This window comes from Gasterosteus aculeatus, chromosome 2, assembly GCF_964276395.1.
Source record: "Gasterosteus aculeatus chromosome 2, fGasAcu3.hap1.1, whole genome shotgun sequence".
Lineage (NCBI taxonomy): Eukaryota > Metazoa > Chordata > Actinopteri > Perciformes > Gasterosteidae > Gasterosteus > Gasterosteus aculeatus.
In genome coordinates, this window is record NC_135689.1 from 23,599,894 (window position 1) to 23,612,201 (window position 12,308).

At 44.5% G+C, this 12,308-nt stretch overlaps 52 non-coding genes across 52 annotated transcripts; all 52 read left to right on the top strand.

The window, feature by feature from the left end:
* Positions 1-104: 104 nt before the first annotated feature.
* LOC144397494 (5S ribosomal RNA) lies at positions 105-223 on the top strand. Its single transcript, XR_013459640.1, has one exon. It is a non-coding gene; the product is annotated as a 5S ribosomal RNA (ribosomal RNA).
* Positions 224-340: 117 nt separating this feature from the next.
* On the top strand, positions 341-459 carry LOC144404258 (5S ribosomal RNA). Its single transcript, XR_013466198.1, has one exon. It is a non-coding gene; the product is annotated as a 5S ribosomal RNA (ribosomal RNA).
* A 116-nt stretch (positions 460-575) lies between these two features.
* Positions 576-694, top strand: LOC144404259 (5S ribosomal RNA). The gene has a single exon (XR_013466199.1). It is a non-coding gene; the product is annotated as a 5S ribosomal RNA (ribosomal RNA).
* A 117-nt stretch (positions 695-811) lies between these two features.
* LOC144404260 (5S ribosomal RNA) lies at positions 812-930 on the top strand. Its single transcript, XR_013466200.1, has one exon. It is a non-coding gene; the product is annotated as a 5S ribosomal RNA (ribosomal RNA).
* Positions 931-1,047: 117 nt separating this feature from the next.
* LOC144404261 (5S ribosomal RNA) lies at positions 1,048-1,166 on the top strand. Its single transcript, XR_013466201.1, has one exon. It is a non-coding gene; the product is annotated as a 5S ribosomal RNA (ribosomal RNA).
* Positions 1,167-1,282: 116 nt separating this feature from the next.
* Positions 1,283-1,401, top strand: LOC144404262 (5S ribosomal RNA). The gene has a single exon (XR_013466202.1). It is a non-coding gene; the product is annotated as a 5S ribosomal RNA (ribosomal RNA).
* A 116-nt stretch (positions 1,402-1,517) lies between these two features.
* On the top strand, positions 1,518-1,636 carry LOC144389596 (5S ribosomal RNA). The gene has a single exon (XR_013453728.1). It is a non-coding gene; the product is annotated as a 5S ribosomal RNA (ribosomal RNA).
* Positions 1,637-1,753: 117 nt separating this feature from the next.
* Positions 1,754-1,872, top strand: LOC144404263 (5S ribosomal RNA). The gene has a single exon (XR_013466203.1). It is a non-coding gene; the product is annotated as a 5S ribosomal RNA (ribosomal RNA).
* A 117-nt stretch (positions 1,873-1,989) lies between these two features.
* Positions 1,990-2,108, top strand: LOC144404264 (5S ribosomal RNA). The gene has a single exon (XR_013466204.1). It is a non-coding gene; the product is annotated as a 5S ribosomal RNA (ribosomal RNA).
* Positions 2,109-2,225: 117 nt separating this feature from the next.
* Positions 2,226-2,344, top strand: LOC144404265 (5S ribosomal RNA). Its single transcript, XR_013466205.1, has one exon. It is a non-coding gene; the product is annotated as a 5S ribosomal RNA (ribosomal RNA).
* Positions 2,345-2,461: 117 nt separating this feature from the next.
* Positions 2,462-2,580, top strand: LOC144396804 (5S ribosomal RNA). Its single transcript, XR_013458950.1, has one exon. It is a non-coding gene; the product is annotated as a 5S ribosomal RNA (ribosomal RNA).
* A 116-nt stretch (positions 2,581-2,696) lies between these two features.
* Positions 2,697-2,815, top strand: LOC144404267 (5S ribosomal RNA). The gene has a single exon (XR_013466207.1). It is a non-coding gene; the product is annotated as a 5S ribosomal RNA (ribosomal RNA).
* Positions 2,816-2,931: 116 nt separating this feature from the next.
* On the top strand, positions 2,932-3,050 carry LOC144404268 (5S ribosomal RNA). The gene has a single exon (XR_013466208.1). It is a non-coding gene; the product is annotated as a 5S ribosomal RNA (ribosomal RNA).
* A 116-nt stretch (positions 3,051-3,166) lies between these two features.
* On the top strand, positions 3,167-3,285 carry LOC144404269 (5S ribosomal RNA). Its single transcript, XR_013466209.1, has one exon. It is a non-coding gene; the product is annotated as a 5S ribosomal RNA (ribosomal RNA).
* A 117-nt stretch (positions 3,286-3,402) lies between these two features.
* LOC144404270 (5S ribosomal RNA) lies at positions 3,403-3,521 on the top strand. Its single transcript, XR_013466210.1, has one exon. It is a non-coding gene; the product is annotated as a 5S ribosomal RNA (ribosomal RNA).
* A 117-nt stretch (positions 3,522-3,638) lies between these two features.
* LOC144404271 (5S ribosomal RNA) lies at positions 3,639-3,757 on the top strand. Its single transcript, XR_013466211.1, has one exon. It is a non-coding gene; the product is annotated as a 5S ribosomal RNA (ribosomal RNA).
* A 116-nt stretch (positions 3,758-3,873) lies between these two features.
* LOC144404272 (5S ribosomal RNA) lies at positions 3,874-3,992 on the top strand. The gene has a single exon (XR_013466212.1). It is a non-coding gene; the product is annotated as a 5S ribosomal RNA (ribosomal RNA).
* A 117-nt stretch (positions 3,993-4,109) lies between these two features.
* LOC144404273 (5S ribosomal RNA) lies at positions 4,110-4,228 on the top strand. Its single transcript, XR_013466213.1, has one exon. It is a non-coding gene; the product is annotated as a 5S ribosomal RNA (ribosomal RNA).
* A 117-nt stretch (positions 4,229-4,345) lies between these two features.
* LOC144404274 (5S ribosomal RNA) lies at positions 4,346-4,464 on the top strand. Its single transcript, XR_013466214.1, has one exon. It is a non-coding gene; the product is annotated as a 5S ribosomal RNA (ribosomal RNA).
* A 116-nt stretch (positions 4,465-4,580) lies between these two features.
* Positions 4,581-4,699, top strand: LOC144399606 (5S ribosomal RNA). The gene has a single exon (XR_013461752.1). It is a non-coding gene; the product is annotated as a 5S ribosomal RNA (ribosomal RNA).
* Positions 4,700-4,815: 116 nt separating this feature from the next.
* LOC144404275 (5S ribosomal RNA) lies at positions 4,816-4,934 on the top strand. Its single transcript, XR_013466215.1, has one exon. It is a non-coding gene; the product is annotated as a 5S ribosomal RNA (ribosomal RNA).
* Positions 4,935-5,051: 117 nt separating this feature from the next.
* On the top strand, positions 5,052-5,170 carry LOC144404276 (5S ribosomal RNA). The gene has a single exon (XR_013466216.1). It is a non-coding gene; the product is annotated as a 5S ribosomal RNA (ribosomal RNA).
* Positions 5,171-5,287: 117 nt separating this feature from the next.
* On the top strand, positions 5,288-5,406 carry LOC144398725 (5S ribosomal RNA). The gene has a single exon (XR_013460872.1). It is a non-coding gene; the product is annotated as a 5S ribosomal RNA (ribosomal RNA).
* Positions 5,407-5,522: 116 nt separating this feature from the next.
* LOC144404278 (5S ribosomal RNA) lies at positions 5,523-5,641 on the top strand. Its single transcript, XR_013466218.1, has one exon. It is a non-coding gene; the product is annotated as a 5S ribosomal RNA (ribosomal RNA).
* Positions 5,642-5,757: 116 nt separating this feature from the next.
* Positions 5,758-5,876, top strand: LOC144404279 (5S ribosomal RNA). Its single transcript, XR_013466219.1, has one exon. It is a non-coding gene; the product is annotated as a 5S ribosomal RNA (ribosomal RNA).
* Positions 5,877-5,993: 117 nt separating this feature from the next.
* On the top strand, positions 5,994-6,112 carry LOC144404280 (5S ribosomal RNA). Its single transcript, XR_013466220.1, has one exon. It is a non-coding gene; the product is annotated as a 5S ribosomal RNA (ribosomal RNA).
* A 117-nt stretch (positions 6,113-6,229) lies between these two features.
* LOC144404281 (5S ribosomal RNA) lies at positions 6,230-6,348 on the top strand. The gene has a single exon (XR_013466221.1). It is a non-coding gene; the product is annotated as a 5S ribosomal RNA (ribosomal RNA).
* Positions 6,349-6,464: 116 nt separating this feature from the next.
* LOC144399607 (5S ribosomal RNA) lies at positions 6,465-6,583 on the top strand. The gene has a single exon (XR_013461753.1). It is a non-coding gene; the product is annotated as a 5S ribosomal RNA (ribosomal RNA).
* A 116-nt stretch (positions 6,584-6,699) lies between these two features.
* Positions 6,700-6,818, top strand: LOC144389731 (5S ribosomal RNA). The gene has a single exon (XR_013453879.1). It is a non-coding gene; the product is annotated as a 5S ribosomal RNA (ribosomal RNA).
* A 117-nt stretch (positions 6,819-6,935) lies between these two features.
* On the top strand, positions 6,936-7,054 carry LOC144404282 (5S ribosomal RNA). Its single transcript, XR_013466222.1, has one exon. It is a non-coding gene; the product is annotated as a 5S ribosomal RNA (ribosomal RNA).
* Positions 7,055-7,171: 117 nt separating this feature from the next.
* On the top strand, positions 7,172-7,290 carry LOC144404283 (5S ribosomal RNA). The gene has a single exon (XR_013466223.1). It is a non-coding gene; the product is annotated as a 5S ribosomal RNA (ribosomal RNA).
* A 117-nt stretch (positions 7,291-7,407) lies between these two features.
* On the top strand, positions 7,408-7,526 carry LOC144397564 (5S ribosomal RNA). The gene has a single exon (XR_013459710.1). It is a non-coding gene; the product is annotated as a 5S ribosomal RNA (ribosomal RNA).
* A 116-nt stretch (positions 7,527-7,642) lies between these two features.
* On the top strand, positions 7,643-7,761 carry LOC144404284 (5S ribosomal RNA). The gene has a single exon (XR_013466224.1). It is a non-coding gene; the product is annotated as a 5S ribosomal RNA (ribosomal RNA).
* A 117-nt stretch (positions 7,762-7,878) lies between these two features.
* Positions 7,879-7,997, top strand: LOC144404285 (5S ribosomal RNA). Its single transcript, XR_013466225.1, has one exon. It is a non-coding gene; the product is annotated as a 5S ribosomal RNA (ribosomal RNA).
* Positions 7,998-8,114: 117 nt separating this feature from the next.
* On the top strand, positions 8,115-8,233 carry LOC144404286 (5S ribosomal RNA). Its single transcript, XR_013466226.1, has one exon. It is a non-coding gene; the product is annotated as a 5S ribosomal RNA (ribosomal RNA).
* A 116-nt stretch (positions 8,234-8,349) lies between these two features.
* LOC144404287 (5S ribosomal RNA) lies at positions 8,350-8,468 on the top strand. Its single transcript, XR_013466227.1, has one exon. It is a non-coding gene; the product is annotated as a 5S ribosomal RNA (ribosomal RNA).
* A 117-nt stretch (positions 8,469-8,585) lies between these two features.
* On the top strand, positions 8,586-8,704 carry LOC144404289 (5S ribosomal RNA). The gene has a single exon (XR_013466229.1). It is a non-coding gene; the product is annotated as a 5S ribosomal RNA (ribosomal RNA).
* Positions 8,705-8,821: 117 nt separating this feature from the next.
* LOC144404290 (5S ribosomal RNA) lies at positions 8,822-8,940 on the top strand. Its single transcript, XR_013466230.1, has one exon. It is a non-coding gene; the product is annotated as a 5S ribosomal RNA (ribosomal RNA).
* Positions 8,941-9,056: 116 nt separating this feature from the next.
* On the top strand, positions 9,057-9,175 carry LOC144404291 (5S ribosomal RNA). The gene has a single exon (XR_013466231.1). It is a non-coding gene; the product is annotated as a 5S ribosomal RNA (ribosomal RNA).
* A 117-nt stretch (positions 9,176-9,292) lies between these two features.
* LOC144404292 (5S ribosomal RNA) lies at positions 9,293-9,411 on the top strand. Its single transcript, XR_013466232.1, has one exon. It is a non-coding gene; the product is annotated as a 5S ribosomal RNA (ribosomal RNA).
* A 117-nt stretch (positions 9,412-9,528) lies between these two features.
* On the top strand, positions 9,529-9,647 carry LOC144404293 (5S ribosomal RNA). The gene has a single exon (XR_013466233.1). It is a non-coding gene; the product is annotated as a 5S ribosomal RNA (ribosomal RNA).
* Positions 9,648-9,764: 117 nt separating this feature from the next.
* LOC144396805 (5S ribosomal RNA) lies at positions 9,765-9,883 on the top strand. The gene has a single exon (XR_013458951.1). It is a non-coding gene; the product is annotated as a 5S ribosomal RNA (ribosomal RNA).
* Positions 9,884-9,999: 116 nt separating this feature from the next.
* LOC144404294 (5S ribosomal RNA) lies at positions 10,000-10,118 on the top strand. The gene has a single exon (XR_013466234.1). It is a non-coding gene; the product is annotated as a 5S ribosomal RNA (ribosomal RNA).
* A 116-nt stretch (positions 10,119-10,234) lies between these two features.
* LOC144404295 (5S ribosomal RNA) lies at positions 10,235-10,353 on the top strand. Its single transcript, XR_013466235.1, has one exon. It is a non-coding gene; the product is annotated as a 5S ribosomal RNA (ribosomal RNA).
* A 116-nt stretch (positions 10,354-10,469) lies between these two features.
* LOC144404296 (5S ribosomal RNA) lies at positions 10,470-10,588 on the top strand. Its single transcript, XR_013466236.1, has one exon. It is a non-coding gene; the product is annotated as a 5S ribosomal RNA (ribosomal RNA).
* Positions 10,589-10,705: 117 nt separating this feature from the next.
* Positions 10,706-10,824, top strand: LOC144404297 (5S ribosomal RNA). Its single transcript, XR_013466237.1, has one exon. It is a non-coding gene; the product is annotated as a 5S ribosomal RNA (ribosomal RNA).
* A 117-nt stretch (positions 10,825-10,941) lies between these two features.
* Positions 10,942-11,060, top strand: LOC144404298 (5S ribosomal RNA). The gene has a single exon (XR_013466238.1). It is a non-coding gene; the product is annotated as a 5S ribosomal RNA (ribosomal RNA).
* Positions 11,061-11,177: 117 nt separating this feature from the next.
* On the top strand, positions 11,178-11,296 carry LOC144404300 (5S ribosomal RNA). Its single transcript, XR_013466240.1, has one exon. It is a non-coding gene; the product is annotated as a 5S ribosomal RNA (ribosomal RNA).
* A 116-nt stretch (positions 11,297-11,412) lies between these two features.
* Positions 11,413-11,531, top strand: LOC144399608 (5S ribosomal RNA). Its single transcript, XR_013461754.1, has one exon. It is a non-coding gene; the product is annotated as a 5S ribosomal RNA (ribosomal RNA).
* Positions 11,532-11,647: 116 nt separating this feature from the next.
* Positions 11,648-11,766, top strand: LOC144404301 (5S ribosomal RNA). Its single transcript, XR_013466241.1, has one exon. It is a non-coding gene; the product is annotated as a 5S ribosomal RNA (ribosomal RNA).
* A 116-nt stretch (positions 11,767-11,882) lies between these two features.
* LOC144399001 (5S ribosomal RNA) lies at positions 11,883-12,001 on the top strand. The gene has a single exon (XR_013461146.1). It is a non-coding gene; the product is annotated as a 5S ribosomal RNA (ribosomal RNA).
* Positions 12,002-12,118: 117 nt separating this feature from the next.
* LOC144404302 (5S ribosomal RNA) lies at positions 12,119-12,237 on the top strand. The gene has a single exon (XR_013466242.1). It is a non-coding gene; the product is annotated as a 5S ribosomal RNA (ribosomal RNA).
* The last annotated feature ends 71 nt before the right edge of the window (positions 12,238-12,308 follow it).

Here is a 12,308-nt window from a genome sequence, read left to right on the forward strand (position 1 = left end):
CTCTGGAAGAAATCGAGAAGGCATTAGAAAGTGACTCCTTTTTCATTATCAAAACTCCAAAACCTTTGACACATTTTAAAAGATTAGGAAGAGGACATACAGTTGCTTACGGCCATACCTCTCTGGCTCCGCCTGATCTCGTCTGATCTCAGAAGCTAAGCAGAGTAGGGCCTGGTTAGTACTTGGATGGAAGACCGCCTGGGAATTCCAGGTGCCGTAAGCTTTTTCATTTCTCTCTCTGGAAGAAATCGAGAAGGCATTAGAAAGTGACTCCTTTGTCATTATCAAAACTCCAAAACCTTTGACACATTTTAAAAGATTAGGAAGAGGACATACAGTTGCTTACGGCCATACCTCTCTGGCTCCGCCTGATCTCGTCTGATCTCAGAAGCTAAGCAGAGTAGGGCCTGGTTAGTACTTGGATGGAAGACCGCCTGGGAATCCCAGGTGCCGTAAGCTTTTTCAATTCTATTTGTAAAAGACACAGAGAAGGCCTTAGAAAGTGACTCCATTTAATTGTCAAAACTACAAAACCTTTGACACATTTTAAAAGATTAGGTAGAGGACATACAGTTGCTTACGGCCATACCTCTCTGGCTCCGCCTGATCTCGTCTGATCTCAGAAGCTAAGCAGAGTAGGGCCTGGTTAGTACTTGGATGGAAGACCGCCTGGGAATCCCAGGTGCCGTAAGCTTTTTCATTTCTCTCTCTGGAAGAAATTGAGAAGGCATTAGAAAGTGAATCCTTTTTCATTATCAAAACTCCAAAACCTTTGACACATTTTAAAATATTAGGAAGAGGACATACAGTTGCTTACGGCCATACCTCTCTGGCTCCGCCTGATCTCGTCTGATCTCAGAAGCTAAGCAGAGTAGGGCCTGGTTAGTACTTGGATGGAAGACCGCCTGGGAATCCCAGGTGCCGTAAGCTTTTTCATTTCTCTCTCTGGAAGAAATCGAGAAGGCATTAGAAAGTGACTCCTTTTTCATTATCAAAACTCCAAAACCTTTGACACATTTTAAAAGATTAGGAAGAGGACATACAGTTGCTTACGGCCATACCTCTCTGGCTCCGCCTGATCTCGTCTGATCTCAGAAGCTAAGCAGAGTAGGGCCTGGTTAGTACTTGGATGGAAGACCGCCTGGGAATCCCAGGTGCCGTAAGCTTTTTCATTTCTATCTGTAAAAGACAGAGAGAAGGCCTTAGAAAGTGACTCCATTTCATTGTCAAAACTACAAAACCTTTGACAAGTTTTAAAAGATTAGGAAGAGGACATACAGTTGCTTACGGCCATACCTCTCTGGCTCCGCCTGATCTCGTCTGATCTCAGAAGCTAAGCAGAGTAGGGCCTGGTTAGTACTTGGATGGAAGACCGCCTGGGAATCCCAGGTGCCGTAAGCTTTTTCAATTCTATCTGTAAAAGACACAGAGAAGGCCTTAGAAAGTGACTCCATTTAATTGTCAAAACTACAAAACCTTTGACACATTTTAAAAGATTAGGTAGAGGACATACAGTTGCTTACGGCCATACCTCTCTGGCTCCGCCTGATCTCGTCTGATCTCAGAAGCTAAGCAGAGTAGGGCCTGGTTAGTACTTGGATGGATGACCGCCTGGGAATCCCAGGTGCCGTAAGCTTTTTCATTTCTCTCTCTGGAAGAAATTGAGAAGGCATTAGAAAGTGAATCCTTTTTCATTATCAAAACTCCAAAACCTTTGACACATTTTAAAAGATTAGGAAGAGGACATACAGTTGCTTACGGCCATACCTCTCTGGCTCCGCCTGATCTCGTCTGATCTCAGAAGCTAAGCAGAGTAGGGCCTGGTTAGTACTTGGATGGAAGACCGCCTGGGAATCCCAGGTGCCGTAAGCTTTTTCATTTCTCTCTCTGGAAGAAATCGAGAAGGCATTAGAAAGTGACTCCTTTTTCATTATCAAAACTCCAAAACCTTTGACACATTTTAAAAGATTAGGAAGAGGACATACAGTTGCTTACGGCCATACCTCTCTGGCTCCGCCTGATCTCGTCTGATCTCAGAAGCTAAGCAGAGTAGGGCCTGGTTAGTACTTGGATGGAAGACCGCCTGGGAATCCCAGGTGCCGTAAGCTTTTTCATTTCTCTCTCTGGAAGAAATCGAGAAGGCATTAGAAAGTGACTCCTTTTTCATTATCAAAACTCCAAAACCTTTGACACATTTTAAAAGATTAGGAAGAGGACATACAGTTGCTTACGGCCATACCTCTCTGGCTCCGCCTGATCTCGTCTGATCTCAGAAGCTAAGCAGAGTAGGGCCTGGTTAGTACTTGGATGGAAGACCGCCTGGGAATCCCAGGTGCCGTAAGCTTTTTCATTTCTCTCTCTGGAAGAAATCGAGAAGACATTAGAAAGTGACTCCTTTTTCATTATCAAAACTCCAAAACCTTTGACACATTTTAAAATATTAGGAAGAGGACATACAGTTGCTTACGGCCATACCTCTCTGGCTCCGCCTGATCTCGTCTGATCTCAGAAGCTAAGCAGAGTAGGGCCTGGTTAGTACTTGGATGGAAGACCGCCTGGGAATCCCAGGTGCTGTAAGCTTTTTCATTTCTATCTGTAAAAGACACAGAGAAGGCCTTAGAAAGTGACTCCATTTCATTGTCAAAACTCCAAAACCTTTGACACATTTTAAAAGATTAGGTAGAGGACATACAGTTGCTTACGGCCATACCTCTCTGGCTCCGCCTGATCTCGTCTGATCTCAGAAGCTAAGCAGAGTAGGGCCTGGTTAGTACTTGGATGGAAGACCGCCTGGGAATCCCAGGTGCCGTAAGCTTTTTCATTTCTCTCTCTGGAAGAAATCGAGAAGGCCTTAGAAAGTGACTCCATTTAATTGTCAAAACTACAAAACCTTTGACACATATTAAAAGATTAGGTAGAGGACATACAGTTGCTTACGGCCATACCTCTCTGGCTCCGCCTGATCTCGTCTGATCTCAGAAGCTAAGCAGAGTAGGGCCTGGTTAGTACTTGGATGGAAGACCGCCTGGGAATCCCAGGTGCCGTAAGCTTTTTCAATTCTATCTGTAAAAGACACAGAGAAGGCCTTAGAAAGTGACTCCATTTAATTGTCAAAACTACAAAACCTTTGACACATTTTAAAAGATTAGGTAGAGGACATACAGTTGCTTACGGCCATACCTCTCTGGCTCCGCCTGATCTCGTCTGATCTCAGAAGCTAAGCAGAGTAGGGCCTGGTTAGTACTTGGATGGAAGACCGCCTGGGAATCCCAGGTGCCGTAAGCTTTTTCATTTCTCTCTCTGGAAGAAATTGAGAAGGCATTAGAAAGTGAATCCTTTTTCATTATCAAAACTCCAAAACCTTTGACACATTTTAAAATATTAGGAAGAGGACATACAGTTGCTTACGGCCATACCTCTCTGGCTCCGCCTGATCTCGTCTGATCTCAGAAGCTAAGCAGAGTAGGGCCTGGTTAGTACTTGGATGGAAGACCGCCTGGGAATCCCAGGTGCCGTAAGCTTTTTCATTTCTCTCTCTGGAAGAAATCGAGAAGGCATTAGAAAGTGACTCCTTTTTCATTATCAAAACTCCAAAACCTTTGACACATTTTAAAAGATTAGGAAGAGGACATACAGTTGCTTACGGCCATACCTCTCTGGCTCCGCCTGATCTCGTCTGATCTCAGAAGCTAAGCAGAGTAGGGCCTGGTTAGTACTTGGATGGAAGACCGCCTGGGAATCCCAGGTGCCGTAAGCTTTTTCATTTCTATCTGTAAAAGACACAGAGAAGGCCTTAGAAAGTGACTCCATTTCATTGTCAAAACTACAAAACCTTTGACACGTTTTAAAAGATTAGGAAGAGGACATACAGTTGCTTACGGCCATACCTCTCTGGCTCCGCCTGATCTCGTCTGATCTCAGAAGCTAAGCAGAGTAGGGCCTGGTTAGTACTTGGATGGAAGACCGCCTGGGAATCCCAGGTGCCGTAAGCTTTTTCATTTCTCTCTCTGGAAGAAATCGAGAAGGCATTAGAAAGTGACTCCTTTTTCATTATCAAAACTCCAAAACCTTTGACACATTTTAAAAGATTAGGAAGAGGACATACAGTTGCTTACGGCCATACCTCTCTGGCTCCGCCTGATCTCGTCTGATCTCAGAAGCTAAGCAGAGTAGGGCCTGGTTAGTACTTGGATGGAAGACCGCCTGGGAATCCCAGGTGCCGTAAGCTTTTTCATTTCTCTCTCTGGAAGAAATCGAGAAGGCATTAGAAAGTGACTCCTTTTTCATTATCAAAACTCCAAAACCTTTGACACATTTTAAAAGATTAGGAAGAGGACATACAGTTGCTTACGGCCATACCTCTCTGGCTCCGCCTGATCTCGTCTGATCTCAGAAGCTAAGCAGAGTAGGGCCTGGTTAGTACTTGGATGGAAGACCGCCTGGGAATCCCAGGTGCCGTAAGCTTTTTCAATTCTATTTGTAAAAGACACAGAGAAGGCCTTAGAAAGTGACTCCATTTAATTGTCAAAACTACAAAACCTTTGACACATTTTAAAAGATTAGGTAGAGGACATACAGTTGCTTACGGCCATACCTCTCTGGCTCCGCCTGATCTCGTCTCATCTCAGAAGCTAAGCAGAGTAGGGCCTGGTTAGTACTTGGATGGAAGACCGCCTGGGAATCCCAGGTGCCGTAAGCTTTTTCAATTCTATCTGTAAAAGACACAGAGAAGGCCTTAGAAAGTGACTCCATTTAATTGTCAAAACTACAAAACCTTTGACACATTTTAAAAGATTAGGTAGAGGACATACAGTTGCTTACGGCCATACCTCTCTGGCTCCGCCTGATCTCGTCTGATCTCAGAAGCTAAGCAGAGTAGGGCCTGGTTAGTACTTGGATGGAAGACCGCCTGGGAATCCCAGGTGCCGTAAGCTTTTTCATTTCTCTCTCTGGAAGAAATTGAGAAGGCATTAGAAAGTGAATCCTTTTTCATTATCAAAACTCCAAAACCTTTGACACATTTTAAAATATTAGGAAGAGGACATACAGTTGCTTACGGCCATACCTCTCTGGCTCCGCCTGATCTCGTCTGATCTCAGAAGCTAAGCAGAGTAGGGCCTGGTTAGTACTTGGATGGAAGACCGCCTGGGAATCCCAGGTGCCGTAAGCTTTTTCATTTCTCTCTCTGGAAGAAATCGAGAAGGCATTAGAAAGTGACTCCTTTTTCATTATCAAAACTCCAAAACCTTTGACACATTTTAAAAGATTAGGAAGAGGACATACAGTTGCTTACAGCCATACCTCTCTGGCTCCGCCTGATCTCGTCTGATCTCAGAAGCTAAGCAGAGTAGGGCCTGGTTAGTACTTGGATGGAAGACCGCCTGGGAATCCCAGGTGCCGTAAGCTTTTTCATTTCTATCTGTAAAAGACACAGAGAAGGCCTTAGAAAGTGACTCCATTTCATTGTCAAAACTACAAAACCTTTGACACGTTTTAAAAGATTAGGAAGAGGACATACAGTTGCTTACGGCCATACCTCTCTGGCTCCGCCTGATCTCGTCTGATCTCAGAAGCTAAGCAGAGTAGGGCCTGGTTAGTACTTGGATGGAAGACCGCCTGGGAATCCCAGGTGCCGTAAGCTTTTTCAATTCTATCTGTAAAAGACACAGAGAAGGCCTTAGAAAGTGACTCCATTTAATTGTCAAAACTACAAAACCTTTGACACATTTTAAAAGATTAGGTAGAGGACATACAGTTGCTTACGGCCATACCTCTCTGGCTCCGCCTGATCTCGTCTGATCTCAGAAGCTAAGCAGAGTAGGGCCTGGTTAGTACTTGGATGGAAGACCGCCTGGGAATCCCAGGTGCCGTAAGCTTTTTCATTTCTCTCTCTGGAAGAAATCGAGAAGGCATTAGAAAGTGACTCCTTTTTCATTATCAAAACTCCAAAACCTTTGACACATTTTAAAAGATTAGGAAGAGGACATACAGTTGCTTACGGCCATACCTCTCTGGCTCCGCCTGATCTCGTCTGATCTCAGAAGCTAAGCAGAGTAGGGCCTGGTTAGTACTTGGATGGAAGACCGCCTGGGAATCCCAGGTGCCGTAAGCTTTTTCATTTCTCTCTCTGGAAGAAATCGAGAAGGCATTAGAAAGTGACTCCTTTGTCATTATCAAAACTCCAAAACCTTTGACACATTTTAAAAGATTAGGAAGAGGACATACAGTTGCTTACGGCCATACCTCTCTGGCTCCGCCTGATCTCGTCTGATCTCAGAAGCTAAGCAGAGTAGGGCCTGGTTAGTACTTGGATGGAAGACCGCCTGGGAATCCCAGGTGCCGTAAGCTTTTTCAATTCTATTTGTAAAAGACACAGAGAAGGCCTTAGAAAGTGACTCCATTTAATTGTCAAAACTACAAAACCTTTGACACATTTTAAAAGATTAGGTAGAGGACATACAGTTGCTTACGGCCATACCTCTCTGGCTCCGCCTGATCTCGTCTCATCTCAGAAGCTAAGCAGAGTAGGGCCTGGTTAGTACTTGGATGGAAGACCGCCTGGGAATCCCAGGTGCCGTAAGCTTTTTCATTTCTATCTGTAAAAGACAGAGAGAAGGCCTTAGAAAGTGACTCCATTTCATTGTCAAAACTACAAAACCTTTGACAAGTTTTAAAAGATTAGGAAGAGGACATACTGTTGCTTACGGCCATACCTCTCTGGCTCCGCCTGATCTCGTCTGATCTCAGAAGCTAAGCAGAGTAGGGCCTGGTTAGTACTTGGATGGATGACCGCCTGGGAATCCCAGGTGCCGTAAGCTTTTTCATTTCTCTCTCTGGAAGAAATTGAGAAGGCATTAGAAAGTGAATCCTTTTTCATTATCAAAACTCCAAAACCTTTGACACATTTTAAAAGATTAGGAAGAGGACATACAGTTGCTTACGGCCATACCTCTCTGGCTCCGCCTGATCTCGTCTGATCTCAGAAGCTAAGCAGAGTAGGGCCTGGTTAGTACTTGGATGGAAGACCGCCTGGGAATCCCAGGTGCCGTAAGCTTTTTCATTTCTCTCTCTGGAAGAAATCGAGAAGGCATTAGAAAGTGACTCCTTTTTCATTATCAAAACTCCAAAACCTTTGACACATTTTAAAAGATTAGGAAGAGGACATACAGTTGCTTACGGCCATACCTCTCTGGCTCCGCCTGATCTCGTCTGATCTCAGAAGCTAAGCAGAGTAGGGCCTGGTTAGTACTTGGATGGAAGACCGCCTGGGAATCCCAGGTGCCGTAAGCTTTTTCATTTCTCTCTCTGGAAGAAATCGAGAAGGCCTTAGAAAGTGACTCCTTTTTCATTATCTAAACTCCAAAACCTTTGACACATTTTAAAATATTAGGAAGAGGACATACAGTTGCTTACGGCCATACCTCTCTGGCTCTGCCTGATCTCGTCAGATCTCAGAAGCTAAGCAGAGTAGGGCCTGGTTAGTACTTGGATGGAAGACCGCCTGGGAATCCCAGGTGCTGTAAGCTTTTTCATTTCGATCTGTAAAAGACACAGAGAAGAACTTAGAAAGTGACTCCATTTCATTGTCAAAACTCCAAAACCTTTGACACATTTTAAAAGATTAGGTAGAGGACATACAGTTGCTTACGGCCATACCTCTCTGGCTCCGCCTGATCTCGTCTGATCTCAGAAGCTAAGCAGAGTAGGGCCTGGTTAGTACTTGGATGGAAGACCGCCTGGGAATCCCAGGTGCCGTAAGCTTTTTCATTTCTCTCTCTGGAAGAAATCGAGAAGGCATTAGAAAGTGACTCCTTTTTCATTATCAAAACTCCAAAACCTTTGACACATTTTAAAAGATTAGGAAGAGGACATACAGTTGCTTACGGCCATACCTCTCTGGCTCCGCCTGATCTCGTCTGATCTCAGAAGCTAAGCAGAGTAGGGCCTGGTTAGTACTTGGATGGAAGACCGCCTGGGAATCCCAGGTGCCGTAAGCTTTTTCATTTCTCTCTCTGGAAGAAATCGAGAAGGCATTAGAAAGTGACTCCTTTGTCATTATCAAAACTCCAAAACCTTTGACACATTTTAAAAGATTAGGAAGAGGACATACAGTTGCTTACGGCCATACCTCTCTGGCTCCGCCTGATCTCGTCTGATCTCAGAAGCTAAGCAGAGTAGGGCCTGGTTAGTACTTGGATGGAAGACCGCCTGGGAATCCCAGGTGCCGTAAGCTTTTTCAATTCTATTTGTAAAAGACACAGAGAAGGCCTTAGAAAGTGACTCCATTTAATTGTCAAAACTACAAAACCTTTGACACATTTTAAAAGATTAGGTAGAGGACATACAGTTGCTTACGGCCATACCTCTCTGGCTCCGCCTGATCTCGTCTGATCTCAGAAGCTAAGCAGAGTAGGGCCTGGTTAGTACTTGGATGGAAGACCGCCTGGGAATCCCAGGTGCCGTAAGCTTTTTCATTTCTCTCTCTGGAAGAAATTGAGAAGGCATTAGAAAGTGAATCCTTTTTCATTATCAAAACTCCAAAACCTTTGACACATTTTAAAATATTAGGAAGAGGACATACAGTTGCTTACGGCCATACCTCTCTGGCTCCGCCTGATCTCGTCTGATCTCAGAAGCTAAGCAGAGTAGGGCCTGGTTAGTACTTGGATGGAAGACCGCCTGGGAATCCCAGGTGCCGTAAGCTTTTTCATTTCTCTCTCTGGAAGAAATCGAGAAGGCATTAGAAAGTGACTCCTTTTTCATTATCAAAACTCCAAAACCTTTGACACATTTTAAAAGATTAGGAAGAGGACATACAGTTGCTTACGGCCATACCTCTCTGGCTCCGCCTGATCTCGTCTGATCTCAGAAGCTAAGCAGAGTAGGGCCTGGTTAGTACTTGGATGGAAGACCGCCTGGGAATCCCAGGTGCCGTAAGCTTTTTCATTTCTATCTGTAAAAGACAGAGAGAAGGCCTTAGAAAGTGACTCCATTTCATTGTCAAAACTACAAAACCTTTGACAAGTTTTAAAAGATTAGGAAGAGGACATACAGTTGCTTACGGCCATACCTCTCTGGCTCCGCCTGATCTCGTCTGATCTCAGAAGCTAAGCAGAGTAGGGCCTGGTTAGTACTTGGATGGAAGACCGCCTGGGAATCCCAGGTGCCGTAAGCTTTTTCATTTCTCTCTCTGGAAGAAATCGAGAAGGCATTAGAAAGTGACTCCTTTTTCATTATCAAAACTCCAAAACCTTTGACACATTTTAAAAGATTAGGAAGAGGACATACAGTTGCTTACGGCCATACCTCTCTGGCTCCGCCTGATCTCGTCTGATCTCAGAAGCTAAGCAGAGTAGGGCCTGGTTAGTACTTGGATGGAAGACCGCCTGGGAATCCCAGGTGCCGTAAGCTTTTTCATTTCTCTCTCTGGAAGAAATCGAGAAGGCATTAGAAAGTGACTCCTTTTTCATTATCAAAACTCCAAAACCTTTGACACATTTTAAAAGATTAGGAAGAGGACATACAGTTGCTTACGGCCATACCTCTCTGGCTCCGCCTGATCTCGTCTGATCTCAGAAGCTAAGCAGAGTAGGGCCTGGTTAGTACTTGGATGGAAGACCGCCTGGGAATCCCAGGTGCCGTAAGCTTTTTCATTTCTCTCTCTGGAAGAAATCGAGAAGACATTAGAAAGTGACTCCTTTTTCATTATCAAAACTCCAAAACCTTTGACACATTTTAAAATATTAGGAAGAGGACATACAGTTGCTTACGGCCATACCTCTCTGGCTCCGCCTGATCTCGTCTGATCTCAGAAGCTAAGCAGAGTAGGGCCTGGTTAGTACTTGGATGGAAGACCGCCTGGGAATCCCAGGTGCTGTAAGCTTTTTCATTTCTATCTGTAAAAGACACAGAGAAGGCCTTAGAAAGTGACTCCATTTCATTGTCAAAACTCCAAAACCTTTGACACATTTTAAAAGATTAGGTAGAGGACATACAGTTGCTTACGGCCATACCTCTCTGGCTCCGCCTGATCTCGTCTGATCTCAGAAGCTAAGCAGAGTAGGGCCTGGTTAGTACTTGGATGGAAGACCGCCTGGGAATCCCAGGTGCCGTAAGCTTTTTCATTTCTCTCTCTGGAAGAAATCGAGAAGGCCTTAGAAAGTGACTCCATTTAATTGTCAAAACTACAAAACCTTTGACACATATTAAAAGATTAGGTAGAGGACATACAGTTGCTTACGGCCATACCTCTCTGGCTCCGCCTGATCTCGTCTGATCTCAGAAGCTAAGCAGAGTAGGGCCTGGTTAGTACTTGGATGGAAGACCGCCTGGGAATCCCAGGTGCCGTAAGCTTTTTCAATTCTATCTGTAAAAGACACAGAGAAGGCCTTAGAAAGTGACTCCATTTAATTGTCAAAACTACAAAACCTTTGACACATTTTAAAAGATTAGGTAGAGGACATACAGTTGCTTACGGCCATACCTCTCTGGCTCCGCCTGATCTCGTCTGATCTCAGAAGCTAAGCAGAGTAGGGCCTGGTTAGTACTTGGATGGAAGACCGCCTGGGAATCCCAGGTGCCGTAAGCTTTTTCATTTCTCTCTCTGGAAGAAATTGAGAAGGCATTAGAAAGTGAATCCTTTTTCATTATCAAAACTCCAAAACCTTTGACACATTTTAAAATATTAGGAAGAGGACATACAGTTGCTTACGGCCATACCTCTCTGGCTCCGCCTGATCTCGTCTGATCTCAGAAGCTAAGCAGAGTAGGGCCTGGTTAGTACTTGGATGGAAGACCGCCTGGGAATCCCAGGTGCCGTAAGCTTTTTCATTTCTCTCTCTGGAAGAAATCGAGAAGGCATTAGAAAGTGACTCCTTTTTCATTATCAAAACTCCAAAACCTTTGACACATTTTAAAAGATTAGGAAGAGGACATACAGTTGCTTACGGCCATACCTCTCTGGCTCCGCCTGATCTCGTCTGATCTCAGAAGCTAAGCAGAGTAGGGCCTGGTTAGTACTTGGATGGAAGACCGCCTGGGAATCCCAGGTGCCGTAAGCTTTTTCATTTCTCTCTCTGGAAGAAATCGAGAGGGCATTAGAAAGTGACTCCTTTGTCATTATCAAAACTCCAAAACCTTTGACACATTTTAAAAGATTAGGAAGAGGACATACAGTTGCTTACGGCCATACCTCTCTGGCTCCGCCTGATCTCGTCTGATCTCAGAAGCTAAGCAGAGTAGGGCCTGGTTAGTACTTGGATGGAAGACCGCCTGGGAATCCCAGGTGCCGTAAGCTTTTTCAATTCTATTTGTAAAAGACACAGAGAAGGCCTTAGAAAGTGACTCCATTTAATTGTCAAAACTACAAAACCTTTGACACATTTTAAAAGATTAGGTAGAGGACATACAGTTGCTTACGGCCATACCTCTCTGGCTCCGCCTGATCTCGTCTCATCTCAGAAGCTAAGCAGAGTAGGGCCTGGTTAGTACTTGGATGGAAGACCGCCTGGGAATCCCAGGTGCCGTAAGCTTTTTCATTTCTCTCTCTGGAAGAAATTGAGAAGGCATTAGAAAGTGACTCCATTTAATTGTCAAAACTACAAAACCTTTGACACATTTTAAAATATTAGGAAGAGGACATACAGTTGCTTACGGCCATACCTCTCTGGCTCCGCCTGATCTCGTCTGATCTCAGAAGCTAAGCAGAGTAGGGCCTGGTTAGTACTTGGATGGAAGACCGCCTGGGAATCCCAGGTGCCGTAAGCTTTTTCATTTCTATCTGTGAAAGACACAGAGAAGGCCTTAGAAAGTGACTCCATTTCATTGTCAAAACTACAAAACCTTTGACACATTTTAAAAGATTAGGTAGAGGACATACAGTTGCTTACGGCCATACCTCTCTGGCTCCGCCTGATCTCGTCTGATCTCAGAAGCTAAGCAGAGTAGGGCCTGGTTAGTACTTGGATGGAAGACCGCCTGGGAATCCCAAGTGCTGTAAGCTTTTTCATTTCTCTCTCTGGAAGAAATCGAGAAGGCATTAGAAAGTGAATCCTTTTTCATTATCAAAACTCCAAAACCTTTGACACATTTTAAAATATTAGGAAGAGGACATACAGTTGCTTACGGCCATACCTCTCTGGCTCCGCCTGATCTCGTCTGATCTCAGAAGCTAAGCAGAGTAGGGCCTGGTTAGTACTTGGATGGAAGACCGCCTGGGAATCCCAGGTGCCGTAAGCTTTTTCATTTCTCTCTCTGGAAGAAATCGAGAAGGCATTAGAAAGTGACTCCTTTTTCATTATCAAAACTCC